The sequence below is a fragment of the Pagrus pagrus genome, assembly GCF_965226575.1.
Source record: "Pagrus pagrus genome assembly, chromosome: 1".
Lineage (NCBI taxonomy): Eukaryota > Metazoa > Chordata > Actinopteri > Spariformes > Sparidae > Pagrus > Pagrus pagrus.
In genome coordinates this window covers 32,730,195-32,747,509 of record NC_140185.1, presented here as the reverse complement: position 1 = coordinate 32,747,509, position 17,315 = coordinate 32,730,195, and the positions used below count along the sequence as shown (strand labels likewise).

At 41.2% G+C, this 17,315-nt stretch overlaps 1 protein-coding gene across 6 annotated transcripts in view; it reads right to left on the bottom strand.

Moving 5' to 3' along the window:
• Positions 1 to 17,315, bottom strand: part of LOC311260473 (uncharacterized protein) — a 125,762-nt gene that overhangs the window by 67,591 nt on the left and 40,856 nt on the right. For 2 of the 6 annotated variants that reach the window (XR_014623021.1, XR_014623022.1), the window contains one exon: positions 9,197 to 9,562. The exons of the other annotated variants lie outside the window; for them this stretch is intronic. The gene's annotated coding sequence lies outside the window, so the exon portion shown is untranslated. Of the gene's footprint in view, positions 1 to 9,196; positions 9,563 to 17,315 lie in introns of those variants that run through there. 6 annotated transcript variants of the gene reach the window in all.

Genomic DNA, 17,315 nt, shown 5'->3' with positions numbered 1-17,315 from the left:
GAGAGGAGCCAAACCTGGTTTATGCCAAACTGAACTGGAAGGTGATTTTGAAGACTTTGTTTTTGCATGATGATGATGGTGTGGGCTACACTTCCTGCAGTCAACAATCACTTATGTTGCTGAAATTTAAACTTTCACTTTCATGGAAGATATGCCTTCTGGTGTTCTCACTGAACACTGTTAGGACAATACTTGAATTAAACACTTTACACCTTGATTTTACTAATAAATTAGGTTTAATAAGGTTTAATTGAATATCAAAATAAGCAATTCTCATTCTGTTCTCCAGATTTATGCACCTTTTACCAATCTAAATAAATCTAACATCTAACTTCATGTTCATACAGATACTGTAACTTTCAGAAAGAAACTGTTCAATAAGATCCTCAATAAAAAGTCACAATATGTGAATGGCATTCTTGGGCAGACTTTTTCTCAAAGCAGAGCTGAGCTGCATAGACACCACCTGTCAGATGGACAATGGTCAATGTGAACTGTGTCTACAGAGATCCAGAAAGTTAGCAATACTGTCTGGCTGATGCCAGTCAATCCCAGGGGATTTACTCTTTATGCTGAGGCCTTCAATGTAATCCTTAACAGGTTTGGTTTTCAGGCCTTGTGTCGGCGCTTTAAAATGTTTTTTTGCACTCTGGCTCAACAGAACAAAAGCCAATTCTTGGAAAATGGAAGGTTAAGTATTGATAATATTGCTGAGATCACTATTGACTTTAAAACCCATGTATAATTGAAACAATGAGCCCATAAAATGACATCATTATAAGCTCCACTAGTCCAGAAGAACTGACACAATTTCCATTACTTATTCAGACTCCTACTATTTCTTATTCTCTCGGTCTGGACAGCAAAATAGCTATCATCACCTCGCCATTTGTGCACACCAGCCAAACCCAGCATGAAGCCTACTGCTAATGAGCTAATGGCTAGTGCTCTACAGCCGTTTGACTGACATCGCCAATCTGTGAGCTCTGTTTGCCTTTCACCTACTTGTGGCTCTGCTGTATTGCCAAAGCTCCCACTAATTCTCCCCATGGGCGTTTTTTAAGGCATCCACAGAAAACCATTGAAACGCAACCTAAAACCTCAAATGGGCATGTCAGTGTGGGCTAAGTTTAAACTGGCGCAGTGGAGTGTACTTTCCTCCACCTCGGGACCACTGGAGCTGACCTCGACATGCAGAGAGATGGTTTAAGGGATGTGTTTGCTCATGTGCCTTGGCTAGATGAGTCTGCTAGATCACTAACAGTGAGGAAATGTAGTATTGTCAGGTTGTTGTGGTGGGCTGTGTGGTGAGACTGGTCCTCACTTTCCCCCCACTTCTAGCCACCACAACGGCATCTTTCCAGGGGTCAAGACTGGAAAAGAAATCTGTTTAAATTAAAAGGATGAAATGTTTTCCAAGACCTTGTAAAATACCCATGTCTGGCGACAAATTGTTTGACTCAAATAAGACTTGGATAAAGAGATTTTGGAAAGAGAAAGAAAACCAGAATTAGCTGACAAAGGAAGAGATCAGTAGTTCTACATAGAAAGAGATAAAAATAAAAACAGCTGACTAGCACTAAGCCTTTTAATCTTTCTGGTTTGGAAATATAAATAGCATTTCTGGCAGTCGTTTAAATTCATCAGTCTAGAACAAAATCATACAGTCTGCCAAAATGTATGACACAGACACTCTCCATGAGAACATTAGTCCAGCAATTTGAGACCTTGCACTCACAAATCACCGTACAAAGCGCAACAGGGAACAAAGCAAAACTGACCTTTCAAATGATTAAGCTGAAACATTATCATCATGTTCCCTATTTTTTTTTCCTCTACTAGATCACAACAACTGGTGTGCCAGTTCAGAGCTGGCAGGGGCAAAGCCCATCTATGATTTCAGTTCAGAGCTGCCGGGCTGAGGGGCCAAGCTGGCCGGTGCCCATCTGGAGCGGGCCAAGTGTCTGCTCCACTCAGGCTCAATGCACAGTGGTGATTACTGTGATGGTGCGGCGGCGGTCATGGTGGTGTGGTTATAAATATAAGCCCTGGTCTGATCCCTCTTGTTCATAAACAGAGGTTGGAGCTGCTGTGGGAACTGAGCACAAAGGTTTGTGGGCCTCTGAGGGCAACTGAGCTCCACAGCCACCATACTACCTTAGGTTTGTCTGGCCAGCTGCTGGTGTCTCACCAGATGAGGACGGCTGGGCAGCCAATGAGGGGGCTGAACAGCAAAACAGAAGGATGAAGCAACGCTTGGCACCGGCAGAGATGGTGGCAGAGATATGAGGGTTGGAGCATGGGAGAGCAGAAAGGCCACAGGGCACTGTTTCAAATTGACTGGGAGATTCTGCTGAACTGCTTAAAAGAAAAGAGGCTTGAGGATTATTCAGCACAAGATAATTTGGAGAGACTACGTAAAGAGTGGACGTGTCCTTTCCAAAGGAAAATATCAGGACTTCTGAGCTCAATCGTTTGATACATGTTACTTGAAGAAAATGGTGACCAACCCAACAGAGCAGCGTTTGACTGTGTTAACAGTCTTAAATCCCGAATACACAACATCTCCTCGCCTTGATCTAATTAGCGTAGTGGGAGCTGAACCCGAGTGGTGGCATTCTCCAGTGGACTAACTCTGCCATGTTGCCCACTAATCCATGCATGGATCAGCTCACCAATAGCAACCCCTCGCCCCTCTCAACTCCTGCCCGCCAGTGGTCATATGGCTCACAATGTCTGCTCCATGCCCAATCCTATATTAGCATTAGCATCAAGGGTTAAGCCGCTAATGCTGCCAGCTGTGCATGGCTGCCAACCCCCCCACACCAATCCCTTCTGAACAATGAAAAGGCATGGAGGCAGGACAGTTGGGATCGGGTGGGGTGGGGTGGCATCCCCGGGGGGTATGCGTGGCTGTAGTGCCCTCTTGTGCCAAGTGCTTTCAGTTGTTATTCAGGAGAGTGGCAACAGAAAATAACTGAAAAGTTAAAACATATATGAATTAATAAATGAACCCAAGAAAACATTTTAAAATAATAAATTAATATCTGGTTATATTAACAGTCCATGTTCGAATAGTCTAATAAACAGCTAACAGTTTCAAAAGCACTTTACAGTTACATCTACGATGAAATCAATAAAGTGTTTGCTCAAAGCATGAATACAAAAAGAACTCATATGTATGTAATGTTAAAGTTGCTCAATTAAATTTGCTGCTGTTTGTCACACTTTTTAACCTGTAGTTAAGTGCCGGACTGAGATATTTATTCTGCTTTGCTTTAAATGGGTAGGCCCAGCGGTAAGCGTAACCCTTAATTCTGGCAGTGCTGGTGCATTGCTTTACTAAAGCATGTCAAGACACTACACTGGTAGAGCACAGAGGAGAAGGGCATGGCTGAGCTGGCGACACTGCTTTCTCAGTTAAGCTGATAATTGCCCTTATTGATGTATAAAAGATATCCCACAGAGCCTTGTGAAACACCATTAGCAGGCAGAAGCTGAATTGTTCATGAGCTGCCTCCAAATGAGGAAGAAGGGCAAAAAAGAAAAAAAAAAACTCTGAAGATTAATAAGACTTCCCCTGGAGTGTGATAATAACATGATGTATGTGTGTGTGGGCCTATGTGTGAATGTGTATTTTCAGCCCAGCCTCTCAAGAGTTTCCATTACTAACAGGCATTATTCAGGGGGAAACTAATCTATTTTAAATCTCAAATTGAGGGGAAAAGATGTAATGTCATTTAGCATACAGGGAAGGGTGATGGTCATTATCATAAGGGCCCTCCTCATTTCGACGAGGCTGCTGAAGCCTAAATGATGACACTTAAAATGCCCCCAGAGCTCCACAAAAATGAGACACTCGCAGCAAATGCACACCAACGGGGCGCCGTGTGAGGCCAAATCTTCCGTGCAGACGATTTTGTGGTGAGCGACATGAAAGAAAGTGGCCCCAATGAAGTGGATCTTTGCCTCTGTAGGCTCCTGATGCCCATTAGAAGCATAAACTCTGCTAACAAAGGCTGGTGGCCACAAAGGACAGTAAATACGGCATAATGATTACCAAAGCAGGACAACCATAAATGTGGATCAGTGCAGTGTGCAGAAAGTAAGTGCTTAGTGAAACTTTACGAACAAAATCTTAACAATGTACTGTAATATTAACATTAAGAAAACCCCATGAAAGGAAAAGGGATGACACACTATTAACGTTACAGCATAGCAACGTGTGAACTTATCTTAATTATTAACTCGCATGTCAAGAGGAGTTCTACCAGTCGCAACACACTGTACGCTATATCAAATCCGGATATACTTAAACTTTCTTTACCTCACATGTTCTTGAGCAAGAGCTTGAAAAAGGAAGTTGAAAGAACCCATTACAAATATTCATGGGCTCGACTGAAAAAGGGAAATTTGTGAAATATTAAACACAGCATTGCACGCTGTATCTAACGATTCCTGAAGTCTCTGTGTATGTATTCAAATCCAAACCTCCTAATTATTCAGAAAGAGAAGCCACGGAGATTTCTGACAGTGCTTATCAATGAGAAATGACATCTTGTTAAGTTAGGAATTCTCTTTGTGTTAGCAAGGTTTCTCTAGTTAATCTGGCACCTTTCTTGATCTGCACCGAGGTAATTGGAATGCACCATGAAAATGCCTGCCGTATTGAGCCAGCGGAGAACAATGAAAGAAATGGATATCAGAACAGGCGTCTTCCTAATCAATCCCTCAACTTACTGTTCAAAAGTAGGTTTGTATTGTTTTAATGAGGATGCGGGGGCTGAATCTTTTTGGCTCCGCTAACATGGCAGATTACAGCGCCAATTAAGTAAACTTTCACTTAGACATCAAGCGGAGTCATCTCTTTGAAAGACTCCGATCGTTGTTGTGGAAACCTTGTTTGTTGTTGCTTTTCCCAGACAAAAAACAGCAAATGCTGACTAGAGTACCTATATCCATCAAACGGATGAAAAATGAAGCAGAGCAAGAAAGATCACTTCTTAAAGTTTGCTTGACTGTGTGGGTTAATTCGGTTTCTTTTTGTGTGTGTGTGAATCTGTGTGCTGAAGTATGTGCGTGCATGCTCATTTATCTAACTGCGAGTAAATGTGTGTTATCCAAGTCATCACACCCCCAGTGCCCTGGCATTAAGCAGAAGGAGGGGTGAGAGGTCAGGTCAGGGGCAGCCACGACCTTTCCGTCTCCGCGGCACAGTGTCATACTTTGGGCAAGGCAAACAAACAGGCCTGGCCTCCGGGCAAGGTGGGCTCAGCAGGGTGGCATTGCCAGGTCAGGGTATAGCTCGGGACAGGACAGGAAGGGATGGCAGGCCCCTGATAGATGCTGGTCATTATTTTCAACCCAGAAAACTGGGACAATTACAAACAGAGAGATGCCATGGCAACTTGGATAAGGGGTCACGGGCAGAGGGCTTTTCATCCCAGCTAACTTGGCCACATTTGTCAACTCAGCCACACAACAGCACACACATGGACACAAATAACAAGTGCACACGTAAAGTTTCAAACATCTGATTGACCAACAAACTTTTGTGGGCGTAGTATCATTGTCTCAGTATCTATGTTCAACCACTTGGTGATAAATACAAGAAATCAGACTCACATAAGAAGCAGTATAATCCTTTAGCTGTTTGTTTGGGGTTTTTCTTAATGAGATTTCATTTTTGGTAGGTATACACAGTATTGTCTATGCCCTCTTTGAAAACAGGGTGGAAAGAACACAAATCAAATAGTCTACAGCATTTGCCTTCATATTTAACCTACCTACTATTCTGAAAATGATCCAAAAAATCTCAGCAGAGACGTTGAACCATGCATTATATATTGCTTTGAATTATGTAGAGAGAAACACTGCTGTTTGTTCACTGTCCAAATGAAAGCATTCCTAAATGCTCTGGTGAACTTGTTCTGAACTTATCGCAAAACCTCAATATCCTAATAACCTGCAAATCCCCCAAATCCCCAGATGTAACTAAGTCAAGGAACTGAATATTCCCACTCCTTTTGGCTGATTTCTTTTTTTTTTTTTACAACCTGCATATTTTCCAAGGTTGTTTTGTATAATTTAAAGAGACTGTAAGGGAATGAGGGGTGTGTGTCATGATGTCTCTCTGAACTACCTATATTTACTACTGAAAGTGAATTCTTTATGAGAGCACAGATATCAAAGACAGCGGGATCAAAGAGGATTTAATAAGCTACCCACTGTTCTACGAAACCTGAACTTTCATGTCATGCATTTTCCTTGGTTTCTTCATTTTGGGCTTTGGGCCAAGAAACTGACACTAAAGGCAAGCATGTGTAGTCACATTGTCATTCTCTATTCCTTTAATTTGTTAGTCTGTAATCCTTCTAGCGGAGAATGTCCCTGTGGCTGGCAAGTGCTGATTTTTTAAACAGTGTCAGTTTTGTACACCACATCAACTATCTGCACCTTTCATAGCATTATTTTGGTAGATGCTGCTTTGGTTAAGCCAAGGTTATTACGAGTGTCTTCCTATCATTAATCAGTAGCCCTTGCAGGCACGTAGATCTCTCCCTGTTACAAGAAGTAAACAAATAGCAACTGCTGTTGAAAACAGTAATTATTTGACACTGCGCAACAAATGCTGCTTCGTGTTTTCCACTAATAAAACATTTACATTTGTTTGATTAAAGCTTGTGTAACCACCAAATGACTAAGTGGCAGAAGATGTTCTTGTGCAAGTAAAATAGTGCTATTATCAAAAGTAGTTAACTTATAAGGATTGTAAATGTATTATTACAGAATAGGAGGACATATTAGGAAGTATGATAATGTGCTTTCTTCAAAAAAGATGAGAGGATTGACACCACTCTCTGTCTGTCCATTGTGTACGTAGCTACAGCCAAAAGACAGTTAGCTTAGGTCGGCATAATGACTGAAAATAGGTGGAAACAGCTGGCGGGACTCTCAAACCCAACTGACAAATCAACACGAAATATAACCTTTTTTATAATCCTGCACAAAAAAAACAAAGACAAGTCGTGCTTCAGTTGTTTTATGAGGATTTTTGTGTGAGACTATTTGTCAGCCATGGGTTTTTGACATAACAGTGAGGTTGCCAGGCAACCAGTGGAGACCAGGATAAGTCGTTGCACCTGGCAAGAAATAGCACGTATGCTGTGTCTAACTATTCCTTTGAGGAGAAATTCAGTCAATCATTGTGCTAGAACTGGGTGAAACACTTACGTATTCAGTGTAGGTCTACAAATGAAAACACACAGAAAGATCCAAGATCCACTTTTCAAGAGACCAGCAAAACTGAACCATGACTTGGTGATTGTAAATCCTCATTTTAAGGAATAAGTTAATCTTATGGTTACAATGACTATAAACAGAAAGTAGAGAGTAGAGTAGAGAGTTTAGTCTACATGGCGTTGTTCTAGAAAGGTTTGTAATTCAGCAAATCTAGTCATTTTTGCCATAATAAGTCATGGTTAGGTTATCCATAACCAAAGACCAATGACTTGTTTGCTATGATACAGTATAAGAGACCTTATTTACTTGCTGTAATTTGCTTCGGACCACAATATTATAGCCATCACAGAATTGTGGCTTGGTAGAGCTGGTTTATTTATGGTTATTTCACGTTGGTTTAAAAAGCTGTCAGCACCACACTAAGCAGTCCCCCTCTTTAAGCTAACAACAACAAAAGTAGTTCATGCTTTTGTCAACACTGTATTAGGGAAAACTGACTAAAACCACAATTGACGAATTGGATGAAGGAAAAGGATCACACTGAAATGCTGCCGCCAAGCTACTTTGTTTTCTACACTAATACATAGTTTTAAATGTGCTATGAGTTCCCTTTATGCTATCCGTTAATAACAAATGTATATTACAGATACATTAGATTTATTAGAATGATATTATGTATAATAACATAATGGTTTTTCTGCATGAAGCTTACTTGAAAATCATCCGATGGCAAAAAACCTCTACTTATACCAAACACGGCATGTGAGAAAATACAGTTCTACTCGTGCTGATACACCCAAACTGTAATCTTCCGGGTCCCATGAGATGATGGTCTCCTGTGGAGGAACCTCACAAGAACCTCTGATGTCATTGACAGCTAGGGCTGTGGTGCTATGTATTCAATGCCCCCCTCCCCTGAGGATTACAGTAGCTCACCGTACTGGTGTGTATGTCAACTCATGTCTTGGGATATTGACACATTGCTGCTGCACTGGAGTGCATGGTGCCTGCTGCATTCATCAATACTTTGAGAATATACTGTATGGATAAAGCACCGTGCAAGCAGCAGTTCAATACCGTAGAGGAAATTCACAGAGGTGAGTTGTATACAGTATGTGGGGAATTTAGCATACAAAAGTGTAGCTGAAGTTGTGCTAGGAGCCTGCCTGCTGTGAATGCACAAGCTACACGAGTACCCAAAATGCAAATGTTTTCAACAAAGGACTCATACAGAGATACACTCACCTGCACACACAAACCTTCAGTGTGTCGGCTCCTTGTAGCCTGTATGCTTGCCTTGTTCTAAACACCATCCAGTGTCTACCTGATTTGAAATTTATTTGTCAATTACACGGTAGCTATCCAATATATGCAGAATACATTGGAATACGATACTGTTGCCAGCCTAGACACCAAGCTGGCTGGTTGCATGGGCGATTAACATTTAATGCTAATGGTAGGCTTATGTTCAGGGCAACTGCACTGGGGTTAAGTAATGATAATAGCAGAGTTGGCCACACCACATCTGTAATAATGCTGTCTGCAAAGCGTGATGTGATGATTGTGAAATTGCTACTCTCTGCACCGTTTACTGAACAGTCAAACAACCAGTTTTACTGTCAAGCAACTCAGTCACAAAGGCAAACATAATGACACACATCAGAGACAGAGACACACACACACACACCGACATCGCTGGCAGAAGTACATATACATAGTCACAAGGAAGTAAATGTTCAATGTTCCTTGGTATGAAATAATGAAAAATGAGTTAAAATGGTGCTGCATGAAAACAAACACTGAGAAAAGGGCGGATTCAGCTTTCTTCGAGTGAAATGCATGTGAAATGACGTGATGCTATATTGTGGTTTTAGGACAATGCTGAATTCTGTTTGAATCATTGAAGTGTTGTTTCCATTCAAGGATGATCAGACATGGTCTTCATTTATTAAGCTGTGTTTACTGAGACGATGAAACAACATCATCAATCATTCTTAAGGACTAGTGCTCCGATGGGGAGAATTAGAATGCATTACAGATGTCACGCATCATCAAGCTAAACATCTCATTTCCACCTCGCTGTGCGCTGTGTCTGCTCTGTGTCTGGGACTTGGATCTTGCTCTGTCTGTGAAGCATTTGTGTGTGTGTCTGTGTTTGTCTCTGCCTGGTTACGGTTAAGTGCTCTTGTGGCCATTCTCCCTGGGGCAAGGTATCCATCACCGTCCAAGCAGTTTCTGACTGGGCACAGCTTAGGCCCTCGAGCCTGCTCCGGTCCCCTCAATATCTCCCCTGGGGTCCCTCTATGTCAAGGGATACCACCTGCACCAAACACACACACACACATGCACACACACGCTAATACAAATCACTGTGACCCTAACACTCTTCTAATGCCCTCATTAGGTGATTAGTCCCAGAGGCAGGACTAAACTAACATTGCCCACTTCCAAATACCCAGCTTTGCCCCCCGGGGGTTAATGGTGGAGTCAGGTGGGGGGACAATACATGACAGACAAAAGGGTGACATTTGTATATTTTGCTTGCCCTCTCAAGGCGGTTTGCATTATTTTTGTATTGTTTTCTAACGGGATGCATAAATTGAGGCCAGCTGTCTATTACTGCCTTACTTTTTTTTGTTTTGCTGCATTCAAATACCTACATTTGCCAACAGTTTTCTGACTCTTAGTGTTATCACTCATTATAGCTGGACAAACAGAGCAGAGATTTTTAATTGTCAAAAGATTTTAATTTATTTATTTTTGTTTTTCATTAAGTTACGTATTTATTTTATTTATTTGGTTTAACATTTGTGTTTGCGTCTCATCAGTTGGGTGCAAAATAAATACTGCAATGCAAATCCCAAGGCAGAGCCCGTGAAGCTAAACTACTAATGTTGTTTTAATTGGTTATAAAACAGTATTAGTTTAATACTGGCGCCTGTGTATGACCTACAGTACATAAGCAAACAAAACCATTAACGAGAAGATTGGTTATTTCTATATAGTTATTTTTACATTAAGTAATTCTTCATATTAAAGATGAATTGAGGAGTCTGATGGTCTGAGATGAGAAGCTGCTCTGTCGTCTGGTGCCACAGCAGTGAATAGAACAACTGGCATATAATGTTACACTTTATGTCAACCTTGCGATTAAACTATATCTTGCCATTGGCTTATTGTTATTATGAAGACAAACATTACAAGGAAATCTTGATAACTGCAACTTCAGGTCAACAAAATTACTATTACAGAGAAACCAAATATGTTAGTTATAGGATTAAATATAACCTCGGTCTATTAACGATAACGTTACTAAAACAAGCTTACTTTGTTTCACCATTGTCATATTACAGTTATTCTCACAAAGCCACATAAACAGTAGATACGTGACCTCATCACTATGCATCCTGCCAACAGCTGTGCGCAGCTCTCTTTGCTAGCACACACTAGCGACATCAAAGTCTTTCCAATGTGAGGTGGTGCTCATATTGCTAATAAGTTCTTAATTATTTTAAAAACTGAAAAAAAGATGATTTATGCATTGGAGAAATATGTCTATCAAATCTTAATGTGCAAAACAATGTTACTGAAGTGTAACCAGTAAGTTATGATCTGCCGTGTGTCCATGTACTGCTCACTTGCATGCATATGTGTGGTTGGGCAGGAGGAGTGGTTCGACTATCCATATCCTTCTGTATTCATTAATTCATCTGACATTCTTCCAGTCTGGTGTGTCACTAACAACAATGAGCTGCCGAAACCCACCACAAGCCCCTTTCCAGGAATATTAAAGTCAGTGGCTTTGGTGTAATAATTATCTATGAAATATTGATGTCTATAACTTCTTCTGTGGTCCCTGTGAGCAAGCCTTTAAGACACACTGGGTGAAGAGGAAACTGTATGTGTCTGCGAGCTTGCAAACCTGAGTTACCGATGAATAATTGACAGCAACATAATTAGCTTGGTGCTCTATTGTGTTAGCACGTTTCCCCCCACATCCTGGAAGCATGTTCTGCTATGGAGAAAAATGTCAAACACAGGCACAGAGCGTTCTCTGAAGATGTATAATTGAAATGTATTCGAAAAATGCTTTTTTTGACCTCATGTTGCATGTTCAGTTAACAAATACTAGGATAAAATAATTATGATAAAATGTAAGTGAAGTTTTTTTTAGCAGTCTTTTCATGCTCACTGAAAGACTATACACCTTCAGACACTGCTGTGACCCAGTAATAAGTAATGCGTAGATCACATGCCAAACTGCATCAAGAATTTGAGGAATATGTGCAAGTACAATAAAATAAAGAAAGTATTTGTGGGCATTCATTCATGAACACACACACACTCACATAGATGTATATCATCTGTTTTAGGGATGGGCAACCGGACAATTATATATGCGTTTGGCAATTGGCTGAGACAGTGGCCAGTCGGTTTTTTAGGGCAATTTTGTCATTTTATTTTGCTCGTTTAATGCTCTGTCTCTGAAGAAGGAGTGAGAGCGACTGCACAGCAACAGACTCTCATTCAGCCAGTTAACACAGTAGCACACACAGGACAGCAACGACAGAAAGGGCAGCAGGGACAAACAGCATGTGGATCCAAAAATCTACTTGAATCTACTTTTTAACCCCCAAAGTTTTTAGAAAATCAACTCTGAGCTCTCTTCTTGCCAGATCAGAGCACCTCTATCCTCCAGAGCCACTGTCTGTACCTCCGCTATGTCTGGACTTTCCCCAGGAATATTTTCACATGTAATTCTGTGAAATAAGGGTTTATTTCAACCAAATCAGAGTTGGTGGTTTTTGGGGTAGACCAACCAAGATTGTTTTGATGAATTTTATTTTGTTTATGTCGACTTTGAATAACAGGGCAATTAAGTTCGTCTTAGCTTGTGTGAAAGAGGGTATAAGAAAATTTCCTTTTGAGTTCTGTTACTATAGAATCAGTCTGCTTTTTAGCCACACTCGCTACTTTGGGGAAATTTAATCATTGCTTAGTGTAATTTGAAACAGATCAAATCTCATACTAAATAAAACTGGATTCATCTATATTTCCTCCCGATGTTGGCACAGAAAGTCCAGAAACAACAATAAATAACAGTCATGAGACTCCTTGAAATATTGACCACAGTGTCTCCCTACTTATCATGACATCTCATACAAAAATCTCAGTTATTTTTCAAAACCATTACATCCAGTACTACTATGTTATTTTAAGGTTTAAAGATGCAAGATGACTGCAACTCTCCCTGACACAGCGTCACCTGAAAGATATTATAATTCTAATAATGACAGCTAGGACTGCCTAATTCTGTGTTACAGGCAAATTTATGAAAAATCACAAGTGAATCACTGGAAGCCGACAAATCCAAATCCAAATCTGCTGAAACCGTCCTCATGCCATGGAATAAAATAATCCCTCTCATCTGCTCGGACTTGTTAACAAAGCTGTCAGCTTGCTTTTACAACCAAACAGGCCTCAGTCAGACCCTCTCTCCGTTAGTGAAGGAGCACTCTGTGCAATGCTTCAAACAGCGGCAACACTGCCCCCAAACACACACATGCACACACACACACACCCACACTTCTTCCTCTCCTGTGTCGACTAAATGTCAACTCTCCTGACATACAGCCTTGTTTGCAGCCAATGATTACCTCATAGCTAATTAATCCTGATTCAATCAATGTGAACTATTCAGATTTTGTGTGTGTCTCTGCGTGTGTGAGTGTTTATGCTTCTCGTACGTGTGCGCATGTGTGTGTGCGCGCGCGAGACAGAAACAGAGTAATCAGAAGGGAGGACCAGTAGGTTAGATGATGATGGATGGCACTCAGTGAGAGGCCTGTTCTAATCAGCAGGACCTTTTCCCTGTGGTAGAGGAGGTGGCAGTAGAGAGGATGGAGAAGGGCTGATTGACGGTGGAGGAGCGTGTTGGTGTATGTGTGTGTGTGTGTGTGTTTGGGAGGTCCCCTGCATTTCCCAGTCTATCGAGCATGTCTCTAACAGAACTGAAAACAGTAGATAATAAAAACAATAAAACATCTTTCTGAGAGAGACGATAAAAGATGAGGACAGAGATCATTGACGTGTCATATGCTAAATCTGACAACAAAAAGTCACAAAGAGATTAATCAACATTAATAAACACATGTACAAACACATGGATACAAAATAATAACACTGATGTTATCTTTTAACGCTCACCCTCAAACTGAGCAGGTTGCTACAGACAGTAAAGCAGAGAGACAAGAATATTGCACAAAAAGCCAAATCATTACAGAGACAAAAATAAAAGATGAAGGCACTAAGTTGGACCGAGTAGTGAACGACGCATGTTTTTTGCTTTTTGATAAACGCCAAACAGATGGGGGTAAGGCTCTGTTACCTTTTTATCGCCGCATTCATGCTAAGAGTCCATGTGTCACAGAGTTAGTGTTACTTTAGCATGCGTACTAACGACACGCTCCGTCTAATAGCTGCTCTTTTTATAGTCTCCCCTCTGCACCGCACCAATCCACAAGAGGTCTTGGCATACATCTTATATCAAACAGCCGAGGCCATGAGAATTAAAGAAGAAAACACGTTTGTTGTCTCCCTTCCTCTGTTCATTAGCAGCGCTCGAGGAATCGTCCCCAGGTAGCCTCTTTCTAGTTGTTTTCTGGAGTGGCTTTAGAGAAGTTCTACCAATGGCATGTTTAAAAGATCATTTGTAGATATTCAACACAAACAAACCAGCCTCATTTAAAATGTTAAGGCATAGTTTATTCGTAGGGCTTGTTTGCATTTGAGTAAACATGGTGGCGTAAACATGTTATAAATATATGAGTATTCTTATTAATCTGGGATTTTCTAAGAAAATTAAAAGTAATTAGTTAACAAGCATTAATAAAAGAGGAAAAAGCTGTCGCCTTGCTTCTTTTCAGATGACACTGAAGGGGGAGGGGGTAAAAGGCTGACCCAGATAGATAAAAAAAAAAAACTTACCAAACCCCTCTCTGAGATACAAACTTGTCACATGTTTTTGAGAGATGGATGGCATCTCTCTTGAGTATAAAATATTTATCTTTTATCGTGGTGGCAACAGTAAAGTGTTGCCAGACTTTGCAAGAAATAATGATTCCATGTGACAACTTATTTAAGCCATCACTGATCAATTATAGTATGATACATGTTTTTCTCTATAATTTTCATTTAGCATTATACTCAGCACAGTGGGGCAGTGTTTTGTCACCACACAGGTCCTGTGTTGTGAGCATATCCAGTTCCTCCAGTCAAAGGTTAGGTGAACTGGAGCCTGACTACACACTAGGTGTGAATGTTAGTGCGAATGTTTGGGCTGTCTACATGTGTTACCCTGTTGGCAACCTTATTCAAGAGGTACGCTGCCTCTCAACCAGTGCATTCTGGGATGGCATCCGGTCCCTGGATGGATACACATAGACTTTAAAAGTTCAGGGCCTGTGTGTGAGGAATGACTATAAAGGAAGAAAAGTAGTGAATCTTTTTAAATTATCACAATATTGTGTGTGTCAGTTCAGGGATTAGGACCTTAATTTTGTTGTGAGCACACAGAAAATGTGTTCAATCGGACATCTCATTTAAATAGGCCTTGACAGCTTATGTTCTGAGACTTGACCTGAACTTTAGATTTGTGACCTATGAATAATAATCATCTGCAAAACAGAGTGCGAGTGGTTTTGGGTTGCACATGACACGGGCAAACATTTAATACATGGAAATAGAAAAGAACGAAACAACTAATTTCTGCTCATGATGCAGAAATGAAGATCAACTTTATCTGATTTGACCATTTACACCTTATCAAGAAATAGGGGGGTTGGAAAGAGACAGTCAAAAGTCTCATTAATACAATCTATAGCTTCCTCTTCCTCTGATCTTAAATTGCAATGATATTTTCATGTTTCGCGCCCTGTGAAGTTATAATCATTGACCTCAAGAACCCAAAGCTTCACCAACTTCCCTATTGCATGGTAGTTTAATACAGGATGTGATTGAGCACACTTGTGGTATTTATTACGTGTCGCTGAAATAAGCCTCTGCTATGAGGGGAAATTCAACAGCTAAATATGACATGATTTAATCAACAGCATTTTTTACAGAAATAACTTATGTCGGTTTATGCAGATTGAGACTTCACTCAGACTCATGACTAAACACTAAAGACTTGACTCAGACTTGCATAAGTGACTGCTGAGCTTCGCCGTCATGATCACTCTATTCTTTGTGCACATCGACTCCATTATCTCTCTTCATTGACTACCGCTGAGGTCATGTGCTTGATGCATGATGACACACAAGGCAACAGCACTGAGATACAAAAAAAACCTATTTGATAGTGTGTGTATTTGTGTTAATGTGTCGCGAACTTGTGTTTTTCTGAACTTGTGTATGGAATTACTGGGATCAAAGGCAGTGACACACACCGGCAATGAGAATCAGACTGTCGTGATTACCGGAGTCATTAGGTAAGGTAAGGAAAGAAGAACGGTGATGTTTAACGCCCATTCTGCTCCCTCTGGAGCCTCGAGCTGGTTGATTTGTGATCACACACACACACGCACACACACACACACACTCTCATAATTGCACGTGCAGACATGCTTCCATGCAAACACTCAAAAAGATCTACACCCACATGCAGCTATTCACACATATGCGAGCGCACTAAAACATTCACAGGCGCGCTGCGAGAGCTGCACAGGTGGTGCCTCGTATGAGGTCTGCACTCCACATCAAAAGGACACCTCTGACATCTCAGATCGCTCACAAATGATGATGCACAGAGATCTTTTGCCACTACAAAGGCAGAACAAAAGAACTGACATGAAAGAGAAGTCAATAAACATAAGGCGTTTAATAAAACATTTTTTCTGCTGAATTCACTACAAAGGTTTTCACTGTTTTTCCTCTCACACGACACAACAAAAAGAAAAAGCGAGAACTGTTGAGTCACATGATTGACTGCGAAGAGTGGCAACAATCCAGTCATTTTCCGTCGGAAAGGGCCTGCCCCGGTTATATTGCAGAAATGTGAGGGCAACTGCAACCAACATCGTAGTGTCGGTTAAAAGACATATTCACTGTGTGCGTGCGAAGGAGTAACACAAAAACACATATCACACCTTTGCCTAGCGTACAGCAAGCGATCAAACCCCAGTGAATGGAGCGTGTTAGAAGTTGTACAGAAATACTATGAGCGAAGCCGCGGTGCGAGGAGGGAATGAGATTTACTCTTGGCGCCAGTTGTGATTTCTCTCTCTTTCCAAGTTATTTGTTCATTACTTCTATAATTTTCTTACTTTTTAATAATTTCCTCAGCTGTGAATCATATGAGATGTGCTGCCTCTCAACCTCGTATACAAGTCTCTCATCATCCATGTCGACTGCTGACTAAAGGGGAAACAAATGTCAAGGACGTCAGCTGATGAGCAGATGAGCGAAACTTAGTAGAACTAAAGCAGAAACAGGGCGCCCAAACAAGCAACACACACAAAGCATCACTTTCAGTTAGTAAGCAGTGTCACGTACAGTAAACGCTCTCTCTCTCTCATTGTATTTGACAGTAGTTTGCTAATTTGTTTACTCTCGCAGACATGCTGCACATAAAAAGTCCCTGTAGCAATGACATGCTGTGCACACACGGACAGAGTGGCTCACAACTTGTACCAAATAGGACCAGCATCAAAGTATGCTGCACACAACCTCGCAAGCTGTGCTGGAAATACACACACAGCAGCCCAGCGCAGAGGCGGCTGAGTGAGTCGGAGCAGTGGCTTACAGATGTTCAGTGTCCCACAGCAGTTGTTGGAGCTACAGTGAAGTGTCAGCCCAGGAGGACGGAGAGCCGAGGCACAGCGGCATAGAAACAGAATGGAACATGAGGTCACACTCAAAGCCTCGCAGCCCACAGCACCTCAAACAACTGGCCCTGCCAACAGCCTCTGAGCAAACATCAAGTCGACACAAGTCAGAGTCGAGGGGGTGTTAGATGATGACTAATCTGAATTTCATCATTTTCAGGCACTGGGCTGTCATTAATACTGTTCTTC